This window comes from Haliotis rufescens, unplaced genomic scaffold (genome assembly GCF_023055435.1).
Source record: "Haliotis rufescens isolate VD_foot unplaced genomic scaffold, xgHalRufe1.0.p SCAF_14, whole genome shotgun sequence".
NCBI lineage: Eukaryota > Metazoa > Mollusca > Gastropoda > Lepetellida > Haliotidae > Haliotis > Haliotis rufescens.
Genome location: NW_025963824.1, coordinates 29516993 through 29529458, shown reverse-complemented (window position 1 = coordinate 29529458; position 12466 = coordinate 29516993). Strand labels below are relative to the sequence as shown.

The window sequence follows — 12466 nt, the reverse complement described above, 5'->3', positions numbered from 1 at the left end:
ACGTGTGTGTGTGTGTGTGGCTGCTTGTACTAGGCCGGATTGATGCCGATTTATAGTGCTAGCCCACTGAGATACCATGCCGCAGTTTAACATGAATACCCCACTCAGACACAGTTTACTGACTCCGAGCAAACCAGTCCTTGTTTTACCCCCTTAATGCCGAGTGCCAGACAGGGTAACAACAAGTACCATCTTTTAACATCTTTTGGTATGACGCGGCCGGGGATCGAACCCCGGACCTTCCGCTCTCCGGGCGGACGCTCTACCACTAGACATCGGAGGCGGTCTAATGACATGGACCCAAGAAGATACGGGGTAGAATAGGTCTTCAGCAACCCATGCTTGCCGTAAAAGGTGACTATGCTTGTCGTAAGAGGCGACTAACAAGATCGGGTGGTCAGGCTCGCTGACTTGTCATCGATCTCATTTGCGTGGATCGATGCTCATGATGTCATTCACTGGATGATCTGGTCCAGATTCGTATATTTACAGGCCGCCGTCACATAGCCGGAATATTGCTGAGTGCGGCGTTAAACAACTAAGAAATATCATAATGGCAGGTGTATATATAAATACAATTACATATCTGGACCCGTGAAGATCAGGGGTACAATAGGTCTTCAGCAATCCATGCTTGCCGTAAAAGGCGACTATACTTGTCGTAAGAGGCGAGTAACGGGATTGGGTGGTCAGGCTCGCTGGCTTGGTTGATGCATGTCATCGTGTCCCAATTGCGTGAATCGATGCTCATGATATCAATCACTGGATTGTCTGTCCAGACTTGATTATTTCCAGACCGCCGTCATATAGCTGGAATATTGCTGGGTGCGGTGTTAAACAACAAACCAGCCAACCAACTAACATATCTGATTATTCCTATCAAAAGTTGAATGGTATAATAACATTTTTGAATCCATTCTTTATACGCTAGACACGGTAGAACAGGACGCGATGTTTTAATCAAAAGTCGTGACGTCCTTTTTTATATTGTATTGTTATATTATTTTCATTTACGAACACGACACCAGATTTCACATATGTAAAATAATATTCAATATTCTTGTATTGTTTACTATCAGGTTGTTTACTAAACAACAAGGTAGGCCAACAGTGGAGTTGAATTCATCCATAAACAGGTCATCGAAAAAAGTAGCACTTTTCGTTTATTTCATTTGTTCACCCAGCCGACAATTTCACTCCCGGCCGAATTAACATCAGCATTCCGCTTATGTCGATATGTAATCGAGGGCCCACGGACTTCGAGTTACCGACCTGTCACTGTAATCCACATTTATCGCCGTACCCAGCAGGACAATACCCTTAACACAAGCTCCCGTCAAACCCCAACCAAACATGACCAAACACGTGCTTCATTATCTACAGATTATTCATTAAAAAAGTAAAATGCACAAATCTTGTACATTTCGGAAAAGGTGAAATGTACACACATGAAATCGACACGTACGTGTTTGAACATTGCGTGGGAAGTACTACCGGCGCCAGTGAAAGCTGCTATCTACAACATCTATATACTACATACCCTTGACTGCAGTAACTCTATTCAGTAAATGAGTATTAGGTCCCTGATTGCTCTGCTCTGATTGTTTCCCGATATAACCAACAAAGCCTTCCTTTCACTGAAATGTACATTGATATGCAATTAACACACTATCATTTCATCAGTAATGACCAGTTTTTGAGGCCTGTTTTTCAGATTTGTTTCTATGGCTTGAAGATTGCGCATGCGTGTGTTGATTTTCGATATAAACCGCCCGGCAAATGAGAGTATATATCTATATTTGATGGTGGTTAAAAAGAAACAAACAGGAAATGGTTTTTCGATGGTGATGATTTTGAATATTGTTGTGTTTTGGACCTCAAGTTTGAAGTGTTTGGCTGCTTCTTTGAACCTAGTAACGTTTTGATAACGTTTGTATTATTCTGGTCACATCTAATTTTCAAGTGTATACTTTCTTTGCCCGATAGTCTGTAATCAAACTAATGTTATAACGGAGACTAACACTTTAGTCTGTGATAATTGTTTTTAAATAACTATATTTTTAAGCCTCCTTCCTCTGCTGTTGTAAAAAGCAAGGAAACTAGACTTGCTTTATTTGATCTAGACTTGCCGAAGCTTTTCGTTAAACAATAATGTTAAGAACAATATAACTGCCAATCATCTCGCAAGATTAGTTATAACGAAAATAAATTTAAAGCTCTGTCGACGGCTATTTTAAAAAGATAATGCCGTACAACAAAGGGGCTTTAAACGAGTGAGTGAGTATGGTTTAACGCCGCTTTTAGCAATATCCCAGCAATAACACGGCGGAGGACACCAGAAGTGTATAAATCATGGAACATTTAAACTTCCTGGCTTAAGGAAATATGTTAAGCAATATAGGACTCAGTACTTGCTATCATATGGAGAAACAGAGTTCTTGTACTAAATTTCCATCGAGTAAATGAGTGAGTATGGTTTTACGCCGCAATTATCCAGCAATATCTCGGCGGGGATACCATAAATGGTCTTCACACATTGTACCCATATGGGGAATCAAACCCGGATCTTCGCCGTGACAAGCGAACACTTTATCAACTAGACTACCCCACCGCTCCTGATTAAAATTAGATCAATGATGTGTGTTGATGTTTACAAAGGACACATGGCAGTTCGGATGGCGTTTGACTGTTTTCGAGGTGTAAAATCTGTATGGTACAAAAACTGCGACGATCTTTCAAAGACGCCAAAGGCGGTCATTTATATTCCTCTCAGACGTTCGTCACGTCGTAGATCGAGGTTCGATTCCCCATATGTGCTAAGCCATGTTTTGTTTATATCCACAGCCATGACACTGCCATGCAAATTACTCGAGGTGGCATAATACCATAGAATTTTCTGCGCCGCGATTCGCTGTGCAGAGTTGCGTCCCTTGGGCACACCAGAAACCTATGATTATGGGTTCGAATCCCGGTCCGCCCCGATTATGTTTCTAGGTTTGTCAGCACCATACCCGTGCTCGTGGGTTTCACCGAAGTGGTAAACGTCTGAGACCTGCATCACTTCAGGCTTTCCTCCCACATTAAGCTAACACGCCGTGATGTAACTGGAATACTGTTAAAAGCGGCGTTAACCCCAACTCACTCACTCACTCACGTGAGGGGCGATTTAATGGATCGGGGGTCAGACGCGGTAATTTGGTTGATTGCATGCTAGGTACACGTGCTGCGTGGTCGCTCATACTATCAGTCATTGGTTTGCCTTGGCCAGGTTTGTGTTTTTTAAGACTAACGTCATATTGCTGGCATAGCGTGTCAACGGCGTGAAATAACATTCATTCAGTCGCAAGGAAATAGTTCCAAATAATACGGAAGAGACAAAATATATACAACCGACGCTCGGGTATGTTTGTGACGTCGCACAGCGATGACACCGGATGTTCGTGAAAGCAGTGATTTATGAAAAATCTATATCACGGTACGTTGGGCCCTGTAAACTCTCCCACGATCGTCTTCACCACATCATAACTATGTCCTTCCATAAAGTGTTGTATATCTTTCTTGAAATATTTCAACAAAAAAGGTTTTCTCTCTATTCACACTTTTATTAATAAAATACATATTTTACAAATATCACAGTCAACAGCATATATGACAGCGGAGAGTATCAATGACGAACTTTTCCACATACAGCCAAAAAGTATAAATAACTTACAGATCTGATAATACAAAAAATAAACGTACAAAAATATATATTAATTTATAAGCATATTTACAAGCATATATACACAAGCTATGTACAGGACATATGACTCGGTCACATGATACGAGAAACTGTCAACCACAATTAACATTTTTCCTTAGGGTTAAATTAAAATAATAAATGTGAAAATAAAATTTAAAAAACATTTTTTAACAGAATTTCTAAACGTAAATGGTTTTTTGTTCTCAAATAGATTGCTCCGGAGATGCTTCCATTCCATTTTGATTGTCTGTTCCCTGTATCATGTGATAACATATTATCCAATACCTACAATAAATATTTGAATATATGCATTTATGTACAGTTTTGGACGGTTTGGATAAGGAATTTGGCCGTTGGCACGGCGCTTCGTATGTTAGTAAATAAAGTGTTAGTAGATATATATATCAGATCACATACATGGTGACATGGAATGTACAATGGATGAAATCAACAATGTTCCTACAAGATGTTCATGGACAACCGGCTGTGGAAATACTGGATCGGTTTACAATACTTTGAAATTGACAAGCATCTGTATGAAATTGACAAGTTCTGGGTGATATTCAGCAGCTTGGGTGTAACGACTGTTAGTTATGCTTGAATTGAAATGTATCAAGTAAGATGAGTGGTGATACATTAATATCGTTTCTCTCATAGTTTGGAGATTTTAGGTGTTTTAAATTGGCCTTTTTCGTTTAAACAGCAGACAGTTAATTTAATTTCAAAGACGAAATTTAACTTCAATGACGTCATGATGACAGTTGTCCATAAATGTTTTAATACCGTAAAACGTATTCGCCAGTGGATGTGATGGTTTCGCTTTCACCACGAGTTTCTATCTTTGCAGGTGTGACCATTTTGTATGAGACTCGTGACCTTCAACTTCAACGATGACCTTGAGCTCTGCCGTGACCATTGAAGCGTGGACATCGTTAACATTCACAAAACGCATCTTTACAGTTCTGAAACATAACTTGACATCGGAGAGCAGGAATATGTCAAGGTCATTTGGTGGACCTTGACCTCTGACTTCAAATTGATGGAGTGACATCGAATCGCAGGAACGGGTTGAGGTTTGGTGATGACCTTCTGACCTTTGACTTCGAGAGACAGGAGTCGATGACGTGTGGACTTCATTGATACGATGGAGGTGTCGCCGTTGCCATAGCAACAAGGAGACGTTGAGACATTCAGCTATGACGTGAGTAGGACGTTACCATGTACGTGATCGTCGTTGATGTTTGGCAGTTGTGTAGCATGATGGACGTTTGGGGGTGACCTACATGGTCACGTGACACCCACCGCCATCTTGGATGTGGACTCTCCCTCGAGTCTGAAACATAAAGGGTGAAGTTTAGCATATTCAGAACAAAAAAAACAAAACGATGAAAATGCACGCCATCTTTTCATTACCGAAACTTAAACCTCTGTTGGACATGTCATCATATCCCAATTGCGTAGATCGATGCTCATGATGTCAATCACTGGATTGTCTGGTCCAGACTTGATTGTTTATAGACTGCCGTTATATAGCTGGAATGTTGCTGAGTGCGGCGTTAAACAACAAACAAACAAACAAACAAACAAAGGATCACCAGTATCTCTGACAGATGTGAACAATTAAAGATATTATTGCACAGAGCTCATGCAATGTGAATGCTGTCCATGCCAAACCTCACCCTCAACTCTGTACTTAAACCCCAACTCTATACCCCAACCCCAGACCTGAACCTCATTGCCAGCGCTGAACCACAACCGCAGCTGTAAACATCACCCTCAGCCTTGAACCTCAACCCCACCCTGAATACCAACCCCATCCTACACCTCAACTACAGCCATAAACCACAACCTCAGCCTTGAACCTCAACCCCACCCTGAATACCAACCCCATCCTACATCCCAACTACAGCTATAAACCACAACCTCAACTCAGAACCTCAACCCCATGCTACATCCGAACTACAGCTATAAACCACAACCTCAGCTCAGAACCTCAACCCCAACTCTGAACACCAACCCCATCCTCACCTCAATAGTCCCAGCCGTAAGTAGTGAATAATTGTAAATTCAAAACGGCACATGAGAATTAATTATATGAATGGATCACTGAAAATTAGTGATGACACCAGGTGTTCGTGAAAAGGGTAAGTGCGTCCTGCTGTACCGGCCGTCACGATATGGCCGAAATACTGCCGATGTGACGTTAAACATTAACTCACTCACCCTGCTGTACCTGCCGTCACGATATGGCTGAAATACTGCCGATGTGACGTTAAACATTAACTCACTCACCCTGCTGTACCGGCCGTCATGATATGGCTGAAATACTGCCGATGTGACGTTAAACATTAACTCACTCACCCTGCTGTACCGGCCGTCACGATATGGCTGAAATACTGCCGATGTGACGTTAAACATTAACTCACTCACCCTGCTGTACCGGCCGTCACGATATGGCTGAAATACTGCCGATGTGACGTTAAACATTAACTCACTCACCCTGCTGTACCGGCCGTCACGATATGGCTGAAATACTGCCGATGTGACGTTAAACATTAACTCACTCACCCTGCTATACAGGTAGCACCCGCCACTCAAAACAATTCATTAACTAAGGTTGTTTTTGGTGGCCAACGCCGCAACCGGTAATACCGTTTTAGCATTTAAGATGACACGCCGCATGACGTGATACAAATGCTCGTTTGGGGCCAGTATGTGTTACACGCTAGCCCCAACTAAGCAGAAAATTTTAATGTTGTCCCTTACAATAAATACAATCGCCATAATCTCAGTGACCGCACGGCTGCGATATATCATTACAATGCAACTTGATATACAACTGGACATACAAATGATATGCAACTGGACATACAAATGATATACAACTGTACATACAAATGATATACAACTTGATAAGATATCCTGAAACAAAACACCAGTGAAGTAAGCGAAGCGTGTGACCCCTCCGAATTGGTGCAACGTACAATTTAGCTTCACAACAAAGTATACCACCTAAACTAGTAACACGGATATCGTACCTTACTCACAAACACAAACTCCCCGCGAAGACCGGCCGTTCTTATGCCAACCACGGACCTGACTACCACACCAGCTGGTTGCATCCCTTTATAACCCTCATCTCTCGTGCGGAGGGCGAGTAATCACGCCCTTCAATCGCGAAGTCGCCGAAATACTATAACAATTGTCTACCGTTATGCTACCGGCGCTACCCGGAATATAAATAACTGAGAAATATATACCCGCCTAGCATCATTGTACCCGACGACCAGATCACCCAGCCATGTAAACCCCGCTAGCATATCCAGGGTTTCGGGCGGGTAGGTGTCTAGCGCTGCTCTTAAAGGGTCGCTGGGGTGGGGGGATTTAAGGGGCGACGACGCGAGGGGTGCTCTGAAGGTTGTGAGTCAGTCAGTGTAAGACTTACCCTTGTAGGGTCCGAAATATGGGAAAGTTTGTTATGTGTTTAATCGTGTTCATGGACGAAATATCTATTTTGTGTTAAATTGCGTTTTAGCTCACAAAGCGGCAGTACGTGATTATGTCAAGTATACTCAAACAAGTTAAGGAACACCCAATTCTTTCAAATTACCACAGTTAATCTGTCAAATTACCATAATTAATCTGTCATGCCATGACAGATTAACAATGGTAATTTGAGAGAAACGGGTGTTCCGTAACTTTTTACGAGTAGTATACTAGACATAATCACTCACTGCCGCGTTTTGAGCCTAAACCCATATATGGGAATGTCAAGTGAAATATATCGGTTTCAAAGAACAATCGCTAACTGTTAGTAATAAATTGACAATAAACTCTCACACTCAATTATTCCGCACGAAAGGGTCGTGCTGGACGGGCACCGAGTGGGGAGAAAAGGGCTCAATGCCGCGACACGCTTTCGCCAAAAAATTGACAACCTGTCACAGATGTGTATACTTTGATATACACAAGAATCCTCTCTCGTGCTGCCGCCTACTCTCGTGTCATGTAAACTGGTTTTAATAGGCAGTTCGTGCGGCCCTGATTCATGTTCCACCCCACACCTCCTTGACTGGGATACCGTGTTTACTGTTTGCAAGGTGAATGTAAGCTAGATGTATGTAAGTATGGAAAAGTCAATGCTTGTTTCGCTGTCACGGGGACGGTATATGGTATGCTTCACTTCAAACGCGACAAGTTGTCTGGTATACCCAAAACACAGAGACTCCCGTCGCCATCGTTAACATTCTAATTTGGTAATAGCCGTGGCTTGTTTAATACCTTATAAGAATCAACTTCGAAATATTCAACGGTCGGTTCTCTGGACGCTTTCAAAATCAACAAATCATATTCCGTAAACTACGGTTATTACGAACTCAAAGGGACCACTCATTTTAGTTCGTAATAACCGTAGTTCGTTATAAGCATATATACAGCATATATGCAACAAATGGCCGGGACTAAAAAATAAGTTCGTTATATCGGTCAGTTCGTTGTAAGCGTGTTCGTTATAAACGTAGTATACTGTATTCGGAATGTACAATAGACTCATTTTATGGAGTTCTTTGTGATTATAGAATTGTATTGTCGCTTTTATTCACACTGTGGTCGACGATATCTTACCCGACGTCATGACGCCCGACTGTGAACAAAACAAACGAGTGGTTTATAGCATGAGCAAAAGATCCCATAGTCCGCGAGTGATGACACAGTCACTTCAAACATTGCGTCCACCAAGTCCCGTGTTTGTATTCAGAAAAGTCGACATAAACACTGTCAAACCATTACACCTGATATGTCGAAGTACTACTTCTAATGAACAGCTACCATTGCCCCTACTGGTCGCAAGCGCCGACATACGCCGAACTTCACGATGTTTGACCTGGCTGTGTGACGTCATACCCCGACAACGTAAATAGTTGCTCATGCGGTCGACCACATGTTTGTCTGACCCAGATCGGGTTATATACAAGTTGCCGAGACACCCGGAATAGTGTAGACTGTAGGGTAAAAACACATTCAACTCAATCCTATGTTTATTTTTTTTCATATTTTGGGGTCATGAATTTCACACGATCGGAAACTGGAACTATGACCTCCGGGACCTCCGCGACCTTCACTTTTGACCTTCCCAATATCGTCCTCAAGCACAAACTCGTTTCAATTCCGCGCATAATAGATAAGTTAAAACCTACCGACAAACCAAACAATGGCTCTATTGGGACGATTGGTCACAGAAATGCTATGTAGTTCCGATATAGACATACTATAGCTATATATCACCGACACGTAGCCTCAATTCAGGTAGCCCGCTATATATTCTCCGTACACAACCGGGCCAAGTGCCCTCCACTGTTCAAATATGATTGCTTGGCAAACCTCGGAGAAAGCCACTATAGCGTTCAAAATTTATTAACATTAAGAGGCTTTTGAAAAGGGGTAAATACTCCTGTGAGATTGATATATTAGAAAATACGTTCGTTTAACAAGGATATATATGCGGCGATAGGGTACGGGTTCAATCAGGATACTAAGGGAAACTGCTTTTCATTTTTTTATTTGACCCGGAGATCAAATCAATACTCTTTTTATGACCTTTATTTTCGTATCTTAACGATGTTAAAATGAAGGTTCATTCAGTTTATATCAAGGTGCTGTGCCACTCATGAAATGAATGAAGCTACCGGTGCGATATGTACTTATTTTTCTCAACGGAAGTAAACGTCTTATTTTTTGGATTATCGATCTCAACGTTGGGGAGTCATTAGTTTGACCATCACATCTTTGTGTGTTGTGCAGCGGTGTTCAACTGTGATATGCTATGATTTCATGCGATGATTGATTTCTAATGAGTCGAGTGATGACAGGTAAGAAATATCACGTTTTATTTGTGTTCCGATCTTTGTATTGAAGCTTCTAGCACCATGTAACGCATCGACGGGTCTAACTAAACGCTAAGTCAACATTTTCTCCGAATACAATAAACTTTCATATCGACCCCACATTCAGACATGTTATTACCTTGGGAAACGAAACAAAGCTATTTGTGTCAAAGAAACTAAAGTCCAACACGTCGATGGTTGCTAAGGAACGCAGGAGAGGAAAGTAAAACACGACCATTTCTACCTCCAACTATTGTCGTCTCAGAACTGCATACAAGTATTCAAGGGAGACAATCTCGCCATTGCAGCGCGACAGGTCTGGTTGCTTAGCAACGACTAAAACTAAACACACATAGCTGTCCGAGAGATTAACGAGTCTTATATATTGTACAAGCTGGACGGAACGTGGGTAAAGTTATGACTACATGCTATAGGGCTACACAGTGTTCACAGGCAAAGCCTCGCGCCTTCAAAGGCCGGGGTAAGCCTTGTTCCGTGAATATATCTCGCTTCATGTGAGGGTATTCTGTTTACGACTTTTGAACAAATAGATATAACGTATTATGAGTTAATTAACAGAGGTGTTTGAGGGTGGAATATCGTCAACCCGCTTTGACTACCAGAACAGAAGCTATATTGATGTGATGAAGTGTCGCATTGAACGACGTCACGTATATGGCCTGGTTAACACGACAACATCACGTATGGTAGATACTGAGAATGGCGTTGTTTTCAAATAGCGATCTTAAGGACTTCGGTGGATATTTAATTAGAACATACAGCGAACGTGTTCACGGCGAGGAACATTCAGTATAACTTAACTGACGTAATTGGTTGACTTTTGAAAGAAGAATTTTACTTTTTATCGTGAATATTTTGTTAACTGATTAATAAATTGGGATCGTAAATTCAGAAAGGTTAAAAAATGGATTCATGACATATAACTATTGATAAAATCAGGGTTCATCTTTCACAATAAAACGAACAACATTGTTAAGTGTATTTTTCTAGAAGTTGAGCGTTATTGAAATCACTTAAAATATTTCAAAAGGTTGTTCAAACGTCATATAACATCGTTGTAATTAATGTGCGATTCTCTATGAGCTAACCTCTCTCCGAACCGAAAACGCAGAAGGCGTGTCGACCGTACAGGTTGAACGATTGAATCAAATGGACGATATGACAACTCGCACATGGCTGAATCACTTAATAGTGGATTCAACTTGACATGGCTGAAGAAAAAGTGATCCTTTCCACGTGCAGTTATTGTTTTGCATACATTTTAAACAAAATAGAACATTGGGAAACAAACATGTTGAGTTTATATCATCCAAAAAATATTTCGTAATGGTTGATAAAGATTTAATTTGGGTAGCGTTGGTTCCTCAAGCTTTTAATTTTTGTTATCATAAATGGAAACTGTGCTTTCATGGTAGTGTAATTAACTTAAATTTAAACCGATTAATGTTTGGAATTAATAAAGCCCAGCTATCAGGTACAAAAAGCTTATATTTTTAATCATTCCAGAAAACGAAAAACATATATTTTATGGTTCACAGTTGCCTCAACCAAATATCAGGTACACGCGTTTTAAATGTCCCTATCACTGGCTACACACGCAAGTTAACCCTCTCACCGCGGACCCTTAAACAAGCCCCATAGGGCCTCAGCTGTCAAACGAAGATGGCTTACCTGGTCCAGCGCGTACGATGCCCTAACCCCATAAGGGGAGGGGTGCGTACACCTGCGTCTTCAGCACTCTCGAAGAGCCCTCCAAGAAGGTATTGTGAGTGTGATCGCTTAGTAACGCTAGTTCCTTATATACCCTAGATGAAGCCTGTCCCAACACGACTCGGGACAAGCGCTCAAACCAACCTGATTGCATTAGGGTGGCGGGGTCGAGTTTTACGCGTGTCGACAAAATCGATGTTGATTGTATAAAGGGTGAAACAGACATTTGAACGATTGAAATGAACAACAAATACTTATCATGTGCACGAATGACTGCGTCTGTATAGTTGTATTAATAGCGTGGAGGTTTTCATGTAAATTGATAAGCAGGTTGTGAAATGAATACGTTGACTGAAATGCACTTTGGTGTTTAACGTGAGTTGGGGATCGATTTGAATTTGAATTCTGTTTATACTATGAATATTATGTATTAATTTTATATCTTATCATATGTGTGTTTCATTCATTCAAACTAAACGTTAATTATTGTGATGGTTTAATTTTATGTTCAATGAAATTTAAACAATATGATTTTTTATACTATTTTCGGGACAACATATCGATACAATGAGCAATTGTTTTCGTTCAGGCAAGGCTGACTTGTCATTAGGTTTTAAAAATAAACTCATTCTCTGATATTACGAGTGAGTGAGTTGGGTTCACAGGGCTCTGAACTCTTAGATACAAACTCATACAGCGAACTGCGCATGTGTATGGCAAACAATTGCAATTACTGACACGCATTTCAGTTGTTAACATAAACTAACAGTTCGCTCATACAGTGAGGTTTCATCGTACCCGGTGGGAATCGAACCAGGTACGCTATGCCAAGCGAACGCGTTAACCAATAAACCAAGTCCACCTGTCTGCTTGTCTGTCTTTAACCTCGGCTAACTTATTGACCCCAAATGCATTTCAAGCCGACTTGACCAACACACGCAATCAGAACTGGTAGTTAATTGTAATAAGCATTTTTCACACCGAGAATATGTTTCTATCAGAGATTTAACATAAGTATTTATGCACGAGTGATATATTTCTCTATAACTTACCTAGACTCGTCGGTATTCAAACATAACAGAGAGCACTTGATTAAATCTGCATTTTCATT

General features: G+C 41.1%; 1 long non-coding RNA gene across 1 annotated transcript; it reads right to left on the bottom strand.

The window, feature by feature from the left end:
* Positions 1-3581: 3581 nt before the first annotated feature.
* Positions 3582-11601, bottom strand: LOC124152687. Its single transcript, XR_006863537.2, has 2 exons — positions 11317-11601; positions 3582-5075 (listed from the first exon to the last, which is right to left on the bottom strand). It is a non-coding gene; the product is annotated as an uncharacterized LOC124152687 (long non-coding RNA).
* Between the last annotated feature and the right edge of the window lie 865 nt (positions 11602-12466).